Here is a 14,013-nt window from a genome sequence, read left to right on the forward strand (position 1 = left end):
GTGTTTTGAAACAAGGGTCATTGAGTAGGCTTGTATTTAGTTCCCAAGTATTATTTCCTGGTTGCAACTCAAAATTAACATATAAATATATTGGTGGTCACATCTATTTTTCCTATTCCGCAAGAATCTACTGTATATTGTCTTTATATTTTCCAAATGTTATGAAATAGTCTATCCTTGTGTAAAGGGAATGTGGAGCAGAATAATGAGTATAATCTCTTGTGGTAGGAAATAGATTTCTCCATATGTCAATCAATCCAGCTACTTTAAACAGTGTGTTTGTTTTCTTATGTAGTGATGTTATTCCCATAGGGGGCTGTCTTCAGAGACAGCGTAGCGTAGTGGATAGAGCTTTGGGCTATCAACCGGAAGATTGGGGGTTCAAATCCAGGCTCCGCTATGCAGCCATTGGTGGGTCCTTGAGCAAGTCCCTGTCTACTCCAGGGGTGCCGTACAATGGCTGACCCTGCGCTCTGACCCCAGCTTCCAAACAAGCTGGAATATGCGAAGAAAGAATTTTATTGTACTGTACACCTGTATATGTGACAAATAAAGTATATCTGTCTTCTAAACGCGTCTCTCTCAGATATTTTGTCCTTGCTCTTCACATGCTCGGTGCTGTTTCCTCCCTCCCACCGTCTCCCACATTGAGAGAGAGAACTGTTCAGCCAGGGACTCTTTTGATGTGGTCACGTTGATAGGGAAGCCTCTGTCTCTGTCTTTAGTCGCCTCCTTCACTGTGTGGTACAGCTGTGTCTCGTTCTTGTAGAACACACGTAGTTTAGTATTGCACCACATCAATGTCAAAACTAGAGGGCGCAACTTCTAACATTTCGCGTGTGTAAATATCCCTCTCGCGAGTGCAAATGTGGAATTGCGTGCGCACTGATCATAAAATCGCTCTCCAACTGTCTTTTTCACTCTCGAATGTTGTTTTTCTGCTCGATTTCATTGTTGTTCTCACGCGCAAAAGCAAATTGCGCTCGGCTGCTCTTTCTGCACAAGAGAAGCTTTTGCGCTCAAGTTTTGAAAGGGGTGGTTTTGACAGTTTGGGGGCGGAGTCAGGGCCGTCTCTATCAGTGAATGCTATTGGCTCTATCCACGCCTTACTTCCGGGTTCTCGTATACTGGCAGATCAACTTGCGGTATTCAGACGCCGGTCGTCAACAAGCAGATATCGTTAGGCATGGCTCTCTTTTACACTTGTTTTCTTCAAGATTAACCTCGTCCGAGAGTGAACTATTTTAAATGTACAACTCCAGGTACGTTGACGAATACGAAGGTAAGTACATTTGCAAGCATTTTCTTATAACCATGCCAGTAGGCTAGTTGTAAACTGGTTAGTGGTTGTTTTGCTAGACTAGACAAACACTACAGCTAGCTTGACAGACTAGTATTGAGATTCATGTTTTAATTAGCTTTATATAATGTTTTATATATATATAAGCTTTATACAATGTGTGTGTGTGTGTTCAGTTCCCAGGTGTTGTCTGGGTTCTTTCTGTATGGAGTTTGCATGTTCTCCCTGTATCCATATGGATTTCCTCCAGGTGCTCCTGTTTCCTCCCACAGTCCAGAAGCGTGTAAGTGAGGTGAATTGGAGACACTAAATTGTCCATGACTGTTTGATATTAAAATAGATGAATTGAACTGATGAATCTTGTGTAATGAGTAACTACCGTTTCTGTCATGAATGTAACCAAAGTGTAAAACATGACATTAAATTCCTAATAAAACATAAAACAAACTTAACATATCTGACTGGATATATTACCAATTTACCCCCAATCTTTTGATTAAGTGTAAAAAGTTGTTTGCCAATATATTAATGAGTTATCTTTTATTTATCATTAAATGTTATATGTCAGACCTTTAAATTTTCATGTTAATTGATTAATTTGATGTTACAGTATTAACATGTCTTTCTCCCATTAACAAATTTTGTAGGAAATGTGAGGATAAACTTTAATTTTTTTTATTCTTACGTTTCTTACGGCAGGTTATCAAGACAATCATTACCGAAATTAGCAGTGTCAAGCTGGCAGCAACAGGGTATCAAATATATATGATGTTCAATTTAAAACCTTGTATCATGTTACAAAAGAGAAAAAAATGACTTTCATTTAAAGTTAAATGTAAAAAGATTTTATTTCAAGTCTTTAACACCATTCAAGTGGTCTATTCATCATGAAATAAATGCTAAACAACTGCCAGATTCACAAAACGTGAGAAACGGCAAAGGTGGAGATAAACTGTTTTACACACTCAATATGGACAAGTATTGAAACACAAGCTCATTTATTGTTTCTTCTGATATCTATCCATCCATCCATCTATCACTGATCAGCAATAATATTAAAACCACCTCCTTGTTTCTACACTCACTGTCCATTTTATCAGCTCCACTTACCATATAGAAGCACTTTGTAGTTCTACAATTACTGCCTGTAATCTGTTTCTCTGCATGCATTGTGTATATATATACACACAGTGTATCACAAAAGTGAGTACACCCCTCACATTTCTGCAAATATTTCATTATATCTTTTCATGGGACAACACTATAGACATGAAACTTGGATATAACTTAGAGTAGTCAGTGTACAGCTTGTATAGCAGTGTAGATTTACTGTCTTCTGAAAATAACTCAACACACAGCCATTAATGTCTAAATAGCTGGCAACATAAGTGAGTACACCCCACAGTGAACATGTCCAAATTGTGCCCAAATGTGTCGTTGTCACTCCCTGGTGTCATGTGTCAAGGTCCCAGGTGTAAATGGGGAGCAGGGCTGTTAAATTTGGTGTTTTGGGTACAATTCTCTCATACTGGCCACTGGATATTCAACATGGCACCTCATGGCAAAGAACTCTCTGAGGATGTGAGAAATAGAATTGTTGCTCTCCACAAAGATGACCTGGGCTATAAGAAGATTGCTAACACCCTGAAACTGAGCTACAGCATGGTGGCCAAGGTCATACAGCGGTTTTTCAGGACAGGTTCCACTCGGAACAGGCTTCGCCAGGGTCAACCAAAGAAGTTGAGTCCACGTGTTCGGCGTCATATCCAGAGGTTGGCTTTAAAAAATAGACACATGAGTGCTGCCAGCATTGCTGCAGAGGTGTAAGACGTGGGAGGTCAGCCTGTCAGTGCTCAGACCATTTGCCGCACACTGCATCAACTCGGTCTGCATGGTCGTCATCCCAGAAGGAAGCTGACGCACAAGAAAGCCAGCAAACAGTTTGCTGAAAACAAGCAGTCCAAGAACATGGATTACTGGAATGCCCTGTGGTCTGACGAGACCAAGATAAACTTGTTTGGCTGAGATGGTGTCCTGCATGTGTGGCGGCGCCCTGGTGAGAAGTACCAAGACAACTGTATCTTGCCTACAGTCAAGCATGGTGGTGGTAGCATCATGGTCTTGGGCTGCATGAGTGTTGCTGGCACTGGGGAGCTGCAGTTCATTGAAGGAAACATGAATTCCAACATGTACTGTGACATTCTGAAACAGAGCATGATCTCCTCCCTTTGAAAACTGGGCCTCATGGCAGTTTTCCAACAGGATAATGACCCCAAACACAACCTCCAAGATGACAACTGCCTTGCTGAGGAAGCTGAAGGTAAAGGTGATGGACTAAACCCAATTGAGCACCTGTGGCGCATCCTCAAGTGGAAGGTGGAGGAGTTCAAGGTGTCTAACATCAACCAGCTCCGTGATGTCATCATGGAGGAGTGGAAGAGGATTCCAGTAGCAACCTGTGCAGCTCTGGTGAATTCCATGCCCAGGAGGGTTAAGGCAGTGCTGGATAATAATGGTGGTCACACAAAATATTGACACTTTGGGCACAATTTGGACATGTTCACTGTGGGGTGTACTCACTTATGTTGCCAGCCATTTAGACATTAATGGCTGTGTGTTGAGTTATTTTCAGAAGACAGTAAATCTACACTGCTATACAAGTTGTACACTGACTACTCTAAGATATATCCAAGTTTCATGTCTATAGTGTTGTCCCATGAAAAGATATAATGAAATATTTGCAGAAATGTGAGGGGTGTACACCCCTCACATTTCTGCAGATATGTAAGTATATCTTTTCATGGGACAACACTGACAAAATGACACTTTGACACAATGAAAAGTAGTCTGTGTGCAGCTTATATAACAGTGTCAATTTATTCTTCCCTCAAAATAACTCAATATACAGCCATTATTGTCTAAACCACCGGCAACAAAAGTGAGTACACCCCTAAGAGACTACACCTGCTTGTCATTTTCCCTCCAAAATGTCATGTGACTCGTTAGTGTTACTAGGTCTCAGGTGTGCATAGGGAGCAGGTGTGTTCAATTTAGTATTACAGCTCTCACACGCTCTCATACTGGTCACTGAAAGTTCCAACATGGCACCTCATGGCAAAGAACTCTCTGAGGATCTTAAAAGACGAATTGTTGTGCTACATGAAGATGGCCAAGGCTACAAGAAGATTGCCAACACCCTGAAACTGAGCTGCAGCACAGTGGCCAAGATCATCCAGCGTTTTAAAAGAGCAGGGTCCACTCAGAACAGACCTCGCGTTGGTCGTCCAAAGAAGCTGAGTGCACATGCTCAGCGTCACATCCAACTGCTGTCTTTGAAAGATAGGCGCAGGAGTGCTGTCAGCATTGCTGCAGAGATTGAAAAGGTGGGGGGTCAGCCTGTCAGTGCTCAGACCATACGCCGCACACTACATCAAATTGGTCTGCATGGCTGTCACCCCAGAAGGAAGCCTCTTCTGAAGTCTCTACACAAGAAAGCCCGCAAACAGTTTGCTGAAGACATGTCAACAAAGGACATGGATTACTGGAACCATGTCCTATGGTCTGATGAGACCAAGATTAATTTGTTTGGTTCAGATGGTCTCAAGCATGTGTGGCGGCAATCAGGTGAGGAGTACAAAGATAAGTGTGTCATGCCTACAGTCAAGCATGGTGGTGGGAATGCCATGGTCTGGGGCTGCATGAGTGCAGCAGGTGTTGGGGAGTTACATTTCATTGAGGGACACATGAACTCCAATATGTACTGTGAAATACTGAAGCAGAGCATGATCCCCTTCCTCCAGAAACTGGGTCGCAGGGCAGTGTTCCAGCATGATAATGACCCCAAACACACCTCTAAGACGACCACTGCTTTATTGAAGAGGCTGAGGGTAAAGGTGATGGACTGGCCAAGCATGTCTCCAGACCTAAACTCAATAGAACATCTTTGGGGCATCCTCAAGCGGAAGGTGGAGGAGCACAAAGTCTCGAATAGCCGCCAGCTCCGTGATGTCGTCATGGAGGAGTGGAAAAGCATTCCAGTGGCAACCTGTGAAGCTCTGGTAAACTCCATGCCCAGGAGAGTTAAGACAGTTCTGGGAAATAATGGTGGCCACACAAAATATTGACACTTCAGGAACTTTCACTAAGGGGTGTACTCACTTTTGTTGCCGGTGGTTTAGACATTAATGGCTGTATATTGAGTTATTTTGAGGGAAGAATAAATTTACACTGTTATATAAGCTGCACACAGACTACTTTTCATTGTGTCAGTGTCATTTTGTCAGTGTTGTCCCATGAAAAGATATACTTAAATATCTGCAGAAATGTGAGGGGTGTACTCACTTTTGTGATACTTTTGTATATATACGTATATATATATATATATATTTACAATATTTAAATGTACACGTTCTTTAAAAAAATTGCAGATGAAGGCGAGTGTTTAGCTTCTTGCCAAGTGGTCTAATCCGATAGTTCACATGCAGGCAAAACACAGTAAACAAACATCGCAATCATTGTGTCGAGCAACTTATGCTCTTTTACCCGTCGAATGCAGCGTTCATCATGAACTCTGAGAATGTTCCGATCCACCTCGATCTTGTTTTTGAAAACGCAAACGCTACATATTCACCGCTATACGACATGTTGTGTTTAGAACTTTGCCGGGTGTTCTCACAAACCAGAAGCTAGACTGTCAGACTAAGGCTAAACGGAAACACGTCACAGAGCTTGCATGCATAGAGCCAATAGCAGTCGCTGAAAGAGCCGGCCCTGACTCCGCCCCCAAACTGTCAAAACCACCCCTTTGAAAACGTGAGTGCAAAAGCTTCTCTCGCGCAGAAAGAGCAGCCGAAGGCAATTTGCTTTTGCGCGCGAGCACAACAATGAAATCGAGCAGAGAAACAACATTCGAGAGTGAAAAAGACAGTTTGAGAGCGATTTTATGATCAGTGCGCACACAATTCCTCTCTTTGTGCTCGCGAGTTTCACATTTGCACTCGCGAGAGGGATATTTACACACGCGAAATGTTAAAAATTGTGCCCTCTAGTTTGACATTGATGTGGCGCCATAGTTTAGCGGGGAACGGTGTTTGGTAGCGGATTTTTCGCTGCTGCAGCACTCGTTTCCCCTCAGAGTATTCTTTACGTTTCTGTAGTAGTGCTGGAGGGTAGACCTGATCAAAATATATTGGCCTCCCATTCAAATTCACCCTTTTCTGTCCCCATGCCTTGTGAAGAAGCTCTTCTTTAGTTTTGTATCTGAGAAATTGAATTATTATCGACCGTGGCTTGTCCTCGTTACTCTAGGGGGGTCTCAGGTCGAATGCGTGGTGTGCTCTCTCTCAATATCCAGCTGAGTGATCGCGGGGAGCTCGAGCGTTTCCCGAAGTAACTTCACTAAAAATTCCACCATAATTGGCACTTCCGCTCCCTCTGGGACATTATATATCCGGAAGTTCTCTCTCCGGGATCTCCCTTCCTGATCGATTAGTTTGTTCTCTTGTTGAGTCACTATTTTTATCAGCTTGCCTACTACCTGCTCCATATTTTGGTCTTCTCAATTCGTGTCTCTGCTTCTGCTATTTTATGGTTGATTAGAGCAAGCTCAGATTTAATATCCCATAACTGCTGTTTTGCGTCTTTGTGAAAGTCTCATATTTTTTCTAGCACTCTCGCTAAACTCGCTGCTTCATGTGATTGAGCCTTAGCATTAGCTTCTTCATTATGTGCATGCGTAGATGAGCTGTTTTCTCAAGAATGAGTGAGCATCAGAAGCGTTCTTAGGGATGTAGGCAATCCCAAAATTCATTGTACCATCTCGTCTCTCACAGAAAAATAAGCATGTCTGACGGTGTGGATTTACATTTACATTTTCAGCATTTAGCAGAAGCTTTTATCCAAAGAGACTTACACAATGAGCTTAACTCCAGTGTGAATGCGCTGGTGTATTTTGAGATAATGTTGATCACTAAAGCTCTTCCCACACTGTGAGCACTGATACGGTTTCTCTCCAGTGTGAATGCGCTGGTGATTTTTAAAATTACTCTTTCGATTAAAACTCTTCCCACACTGTAAACACTGATACGGTTTCTCTCCAGTGTGAATGCACTGGTGACTTTTAAGAGTACTCTGTTGATTAAAACTCTTCCCACACTGTGAGCACTGATACGGTTTCTCTCCAGTGTGAATGCGCTGGTGTATTTTGAGACAACGTTGATCACTAAAGCTCTTCCCACACTGTGAGCACTGATACGGTTTCTCTCCAGTGTGAATGCGCTGGTGTATTTTGAGATAATGTTGATCACTAAAGCTCTTCCCACACTGTGAGCACTGATACGGTTTCTCTCCAGTGTGAATGCGCTGGTGATTTTTTAAATTACTCTTTTGATTAAAACTCTTCCCACACTGTAAACACTGATACGGTTTCTCTCCAGTGTGAATGCGCTGGTGTATTTTAAGAGTACTCTGTTGATTAAAACTCTTCCCACACTGTGAGCACTGATACGGTTTCTCTGCAGTGTGAATGCGCTGGTGTATTTTGAGATAACATTGATCACTAAAGCTCTTCCCACACTGTGAGCACTGATACGGTTTCTCTCCAGTGTGAATGCGCTGGTGATTTTTTAAATTACTCTTTTGATTAAAACTCTTCCCACACTGTAAACACTGATACGGTTTCTCTCCAGTGTGAATGCACTGGTGACTTTTAAGAGTACTCTGTTGATTAAAACTCTTCCCACACTGTGAGCACTGATACGGTTTCTCTCCAGTGTGAATGCGCTGGTGTCTTTTAAGAGCATCTGGAGAACTAAAACTCTTCCCACACTGTGAGCACTGATACGGTTTCTCTCCAGTGTGAATGCGCTGGTGTCTTTTAAGAGCATCTGGAGAACTAAAACTCTTCCCACACCGTGAGCACTGATACGGTTTATTTCCAGTGTGAATGCGCTGGTGTCTTTTAAGAGCACTGGGAGAACTAAAGCTCTTACCACACTGTGAGCACTGATACGGTTTCTCTCCAGTGTGAATACGCTGGTGTATTTTAAAAGCACTCGGAGAACTAAAGCTCTTCCCACACTGTGAGCACTGACATGGTTTCTCTCCAGTGTGAATGCACGGGTGACTTTTAAGAGTACTCTGTTGATTAAAACTCTTCCCACACTGTGAGCACTGATACGGTTTCTCTCCAGTGTAAATGCGCTGGTGTCTTTTAAGAGTACTCTGTTGATTAAAACTCTTCCCACACTGTGAGCACTGATACGGTTTCTCTCCAGTGTGAATGCGCTGGTGTTTATTGAGATGACTCTGTTGATAAAAACTCTTCCCACACTGTGAGCACTGATACGGTTTCTTTCCAGTGTGAATGCGCTGGTGTCTTTTAAGAGCACTGGGAGAACTAAAGCTCTTCCCACACTGTGAGCACCGATACGGTTTCTCTCCAGTGTGAATGCGCTGGTGTATTTTAAGAGCACTGGGAGAACTAAAGCTCTTCCCACACTGTGAGCAGACGTTCCTTCTGTTCTGTTCTCTGGTGAGAGAGCTGTTAATGCTGACAGCACCAGAGGACGTCTGCTGATCACTGGAGCTTCTGGTGGGCGTCAGATCCTCATGTTCAGTCTTAATCTTCACCAGGGTCTCATATTTGACACTGTGGGGGGTCTTGATGTGTTTGTGGAGATGATTTTGGGTTGTACAGGAACGTGGACTCGAGGAGCAGCAGAAATCCTTGTTCAATCCTGAAGAAGAAAAACACAAGCTGCTCTTGTAACACAATCAATTACAAACATCACAATAAACACAGAGCAGATCAAATGATTTTCAAAGCTAAAAGTGAAGAGGACCAAAGACACGGTACTGAGTGAGTATAGAGTGAGATAAAGAGTAAATAACCTCAGCACTTTTACTTTCAATATAGCAACAGAACATATTCACTCTTTTACACGCCTCAGTTATTTACTGGATTATATTATTAATATTATAAATATCATTATTATTATTATCATTACTGATGATAGAAACATTCTGACAGATGAACCATTAATAAATAAAACAGGTTTCATTGCTCAAGATTTGAAACATTCTTACTGAGATCATCTTCATCTTCAGGTTCCTCCTTCTTCTGAGGCAGGACACCTCCAAGTGATTGGTACACTGAGGAGAGGTGTCTATCAGAGGTGATGAGTTCCAGAGGGATTAATGATACCTCACCTGAAATGACATCAACATGTGAAGAAAGCTCAACAACTGGGACTAGTGTAGGGAGGCGTGTTGTTGTTGTTGTTTTAATGATATAATAAATCTTAGTTCCATTAAAAACTTGAGTCCAGACTGGAGTGAAGCAGCACTTCTCCACAGGACAGAACGATACAGGACAGATTCTCATCCACTATCCACTAATTACTGACCCCAGTACTGACCATCCTGTTCTGTACCACACTGTCTGGTGGAAAAGTGCTAAATTGTTCCATATGTACTTACAGCAGAAATCTTCATCTTCAGATCCTTCATCTTTTATATCCATGGGGGCGATGTGTCCCACTTCTGCTGACTGCAATATAAAAATAAAGAAACTGTAAAATTACTTGTAAACAAAGATAAAAGAACTTACATTTACATTTTTAGCATTTAGCAGACGCTTTTATCCAAAGCGACTTACACAATGAGCAATTGAGGGTTAAGGGCCTTGCTCAGGGACCCAACAGTGGCAACTTGGTGGTGGCGGGGCTTGAACCGGCAACCTTAATGCTTTTCTATGGAAAACAACCTTAAATCGAAGCTAAATGAACTTTATGTTTGTACAGATCAGTAAGAGAGAATCATCATGTGTGTCATAAAGATCACAAGAGCCAATGTGTGTCTCATATGAGAGACGTTGTCCCACCCTGCCATCATGTTGTTATTGTCACATGGGTTGAGGTGTGAATGGGGGTTTAACTGCTTCATAGGTGCTAATAATCGCTGTTGTAAGTCACCACCTTTGTTTAAAGATGATCATTCCAGACACAGGCCTCCTTTAGTCCTCTTTTAAATCTGCCTTCTATGTCCAAAATGTGAACATCTGTATGCTAAAAGGAGCGTTCCTTCTCCTCCAGGTACAGATGTAGAGCTGAGTATTGTGCTGATGAGATGAATCTGCTATATTGTAGCATGAACTGTGGAGTGATTAAGTCTCTCCTATGTAAAGGTGTGATCACTCCTCACTGCATTGTACATGACACACAACACTGCTCACTTTGTGCTGGAACATTTTGTCCTTGGGATGAACCAGTTTCTCTTCTAAGGGGGTTTTGATGGAGACTCAAGACTATCAGGACCTGAATGACTGAAAACCTACACAGACATGTAAAAAACTGCTAAAAATAAAAAAAGATAAACATCTGTAAACAAAGCTAAAATACACTTGACGTGTTTCAAGCTATAAAACTTGTAAGCTGTGAAAGAAAAATAGATGTTTTATCTATACAACTGTAAAAAACATAAACAAAGCTAAAATAACGTTTATCTTTACCTTCATCTAAAACCTTTAATATAATCAATAAACTCAATGAATCAGTCGAATCATTTAACTGAATTGGTTCAGATTAATCGGTTCCCAATTAATCAATTTTTGGTTCCCAGAACGTTCCGGGAACGTTATTTTTTGGTTCCCAGAACGTTCTGGGAACGGATCATTTTGGTTGCCCTTTGGTTCCCCAGGAAAGTTTTCTTTACGGAAATAGAACGTTCCCGTTTGGTTGTGCATTATAGTTGTGGGAACGTTCCCCTAACGTTCCCGTAACCTTAAAATTATTGAAACCTTAAGGGAACCTTGTACTAACCTTTAAATTATTGAAAACTTTAGACAACCTTGCAATGATACACTGGCCCAAATCCGGATGCCAGATCGCCGCCGACTCTCCCATAACTGGGCCGGAATAGCCCCCGAAACAATGCGATACTATTTATTTACCGTTTTCTTCTCCTTTCACATCCTCATAGATAAAATAGTAGATGTATGCTACAGATTAACTACAGATGCTACAGATTAACTACAGATTGTGCAGTAGAAAGTATTTTATTAAGATAATTGCAGCAAGTAGTATAATAATAATAATCAGAATATTATAAATAAGACCAATTACAAAAGTGAACCAAAATGACAGCTATATGAATACTATATATAGAAAATAACATATAATTGCATATAAGAATATTAATTATAAAAGTAAACTACTGTTTGTTTGTTTATTAGGATTTTAACGACATGTTTTACACTTTGGTTACATTCATGACAGGAACGGTAGTTACTCATTACACAAGATTCACCAGTTCTCAAGGTTATATCAAACACAATCATGAACAATTTAGTGTCTCCAATTCACCTCACTTGCATGTCTTTGGACTGTGGGAGGAAACCGGAGCACCCGGATGAAACCTACGCGGACATGGGGAGAACATGCAAACAACACAGAAAGGACCCAGACCGCCCCACCTGGGGATCAAACCCAGAACCTTCTTGCTGGATCTTGTGACCTTGGCTGATGATCTACACCGGCTGTTAGATGCTGCAGAGTAGTGTTCATAGTTTTTACTCATGTATGAGAGGTGAATAAGCAAATGTGGCTCAGTGATGGTAGTGGACACTTGAATATCTACAAAAAATACAAGCGACAATCTTTGGGTTATAAAATTATATACGATGAGCCATAACATTAAAACCACCTCTTTGTATGTATACTCTTTTTCTATCAGCTCCACTAACCATATAGTTTACTAACCATTTACTGACTTTCCCTATGGGATTAATAAAGTTATCTATCTATAGGTGCACTTTGTAGCTCTACAGTTCCACTGTCGTCCATCAGTTACTCTGTACTTTGTTAGCCCTCTTTTACCTTATTCTTCAATGGTCAGGACTCCCAGGACCACCTCAGAGCAGGTATTATTTAGGTGGTGGATCATTCTCAGCACTGCAGTGACACTGACGTGGTGGTGGTGTGTTACTGTGTGTTGTGCTGGTATGAGTGGATCAGACACAGCAGCGCTGCTGGAGTTTTCAAATACCGTGTCCACTCACTGTCCACTCTTAAATTATACACACCTGCTTTGTTGGTCCACCTTGTGGATGTAGTCAGAGATGGTAGGTCCTCTGTTGCTTATTATTGTATTACTATTATTGTTGTTGTTCTTGTTGCTTATTGTAGCTTTTAAGTTAACGTTATCCACAGTATTCAGTGAGCTTCAATTATTTAGCAGCTGTTGTCTAATGCTAGAAACTGTTAGCATTTTAGCTAACGTTACCTGAAGTGTTTCAGTTCAGACTACCAGTTAACCTGAAACTCACTAGATAACATTACCTAACAGTTTCCATTTCCAAATTGCTCTATCTTAATCCAAAACTCATTAATAGACTTTCTCCTTACATTTCACTAAGTAAAAAGTTGTTAAGATTAAACGTTTATTTACCTCACACGAACGAACGAGTCCTCTTTTTCAACGGCTCGCGTCGCACTGTTGCCATAGTGACACTGTTCTGCGCTGAATCAGACACTGGACGCTGGGCCACAGCCGGACAACCAGCGTCGGCGCGCACGCGTTTCTACGAGCACCAGCCAAACCCAGCTGTGGTAACAACTGGGCCGGATCTGGCTACATTGATTCTGGTCGATTCTGACACTTGGCCGACTGTGCCGGTAGAAAAGTGGGAACTGGGCCAGATGATTGTGCTAGCTGGGTTAATTTAAAAACCTTCCGGGAACGTTACTGGAACGTTACTTAAAACACATAAGAAAGAAAACATTAAGGCAACTTTTAGATAACGTTCTCTGTTAGTTTTCATAAAACCATGAGAGAACGTTATAGGTTTCATAGTTCCCGGAACGTTCCGACCGCGGTCACGCCATCTGCACTTTAAAAAATCTCGGTCACGCTATCTGCACTTCGCTTTTTACTGCGCGTCTAAACCGTATTATACGGTAATACAGCTGCGAATACACATTACTACCGAGTTCTGCTGCACAAAAAGTGTAGCAGAAACAAAAGTGAGTTACAATCTATGTATAGAGCAATCTAAAAGGTTAGAAATTCAGACCTCTTTTATGAAAAAAGTGTGTATTTCTTTGTGTACAGACCGCTATTTTAAGATCAATACAATGAAATTAACAAATCAAATTGTTATTAAGTGCCACCCATACAGCCATGAAGAACACTTACTCTCGTACTCATGGTGTCATTTTGGGACATTTTTACTGTAGGAATTTAAAATAATGGCATAACAAACTTACGTATAGTGTCAATTTGGTTGTGTTTAGACCACTTTTTAAAAATCAATAAAATAAATAAATCAAATTGTTATTAAGTTCCACCCATACTGGCATTAAGTACACTTACTCTAGTACTCATGGTGTGATTTTGGGACAATTTTACGGTAGGAATTTAAAATAATGGCATAACAAACTTAAGAAAAATGTCAATTTGGTTGTGTTTAGACCACTATTTGAAGATCAATAAAATGAACAAATCAAATTATCATCAGGTTCCACCCATACTGGGATTAAGAACACTTACTCTAGTACACATAGTGTGAGTTTGGGACAATTTTACTGTAGGAATTTGAAATAATGGTATGTCAAACTTAACAGAAATGTCGATTCGGTTGTGTTTACACTATATTTAAAGTCCAATAAAATTAACAAATCAAATTGTTATCAGGTTTCACCAATACTGTCTTTAAG

At 41.1% G+C, this 14,013-nt stretch overlaps 1 pseudogene; it reads right to left on the reverse strand.

The window, feature by feature from the left end:
• The window catches only part of LOC134334891 (uncharacterized), a 759,100-nt pseudogene that overhangs the window by 112,913 nt on the left and 632,174 nt on the right, over positions 1–14,013 (reverse strand).

This window comes from Trichomycterus rosablanca, chromosome 2 (assembly GCF_030014385.1).
Source record: "Trichomycterus rosablanca isolate fTriRos1 chromosome 2, fTriRos1.hap1, whole genome shotgun sequence".
Classification (NCBI taxonomy): domain Eukaryota; kingdom Metazoa; phylum Chordata; class Actinopteri; order Siluriformes; family Trichomycteridae; genus Trichomycterus; species Trichomycterus rosablanca.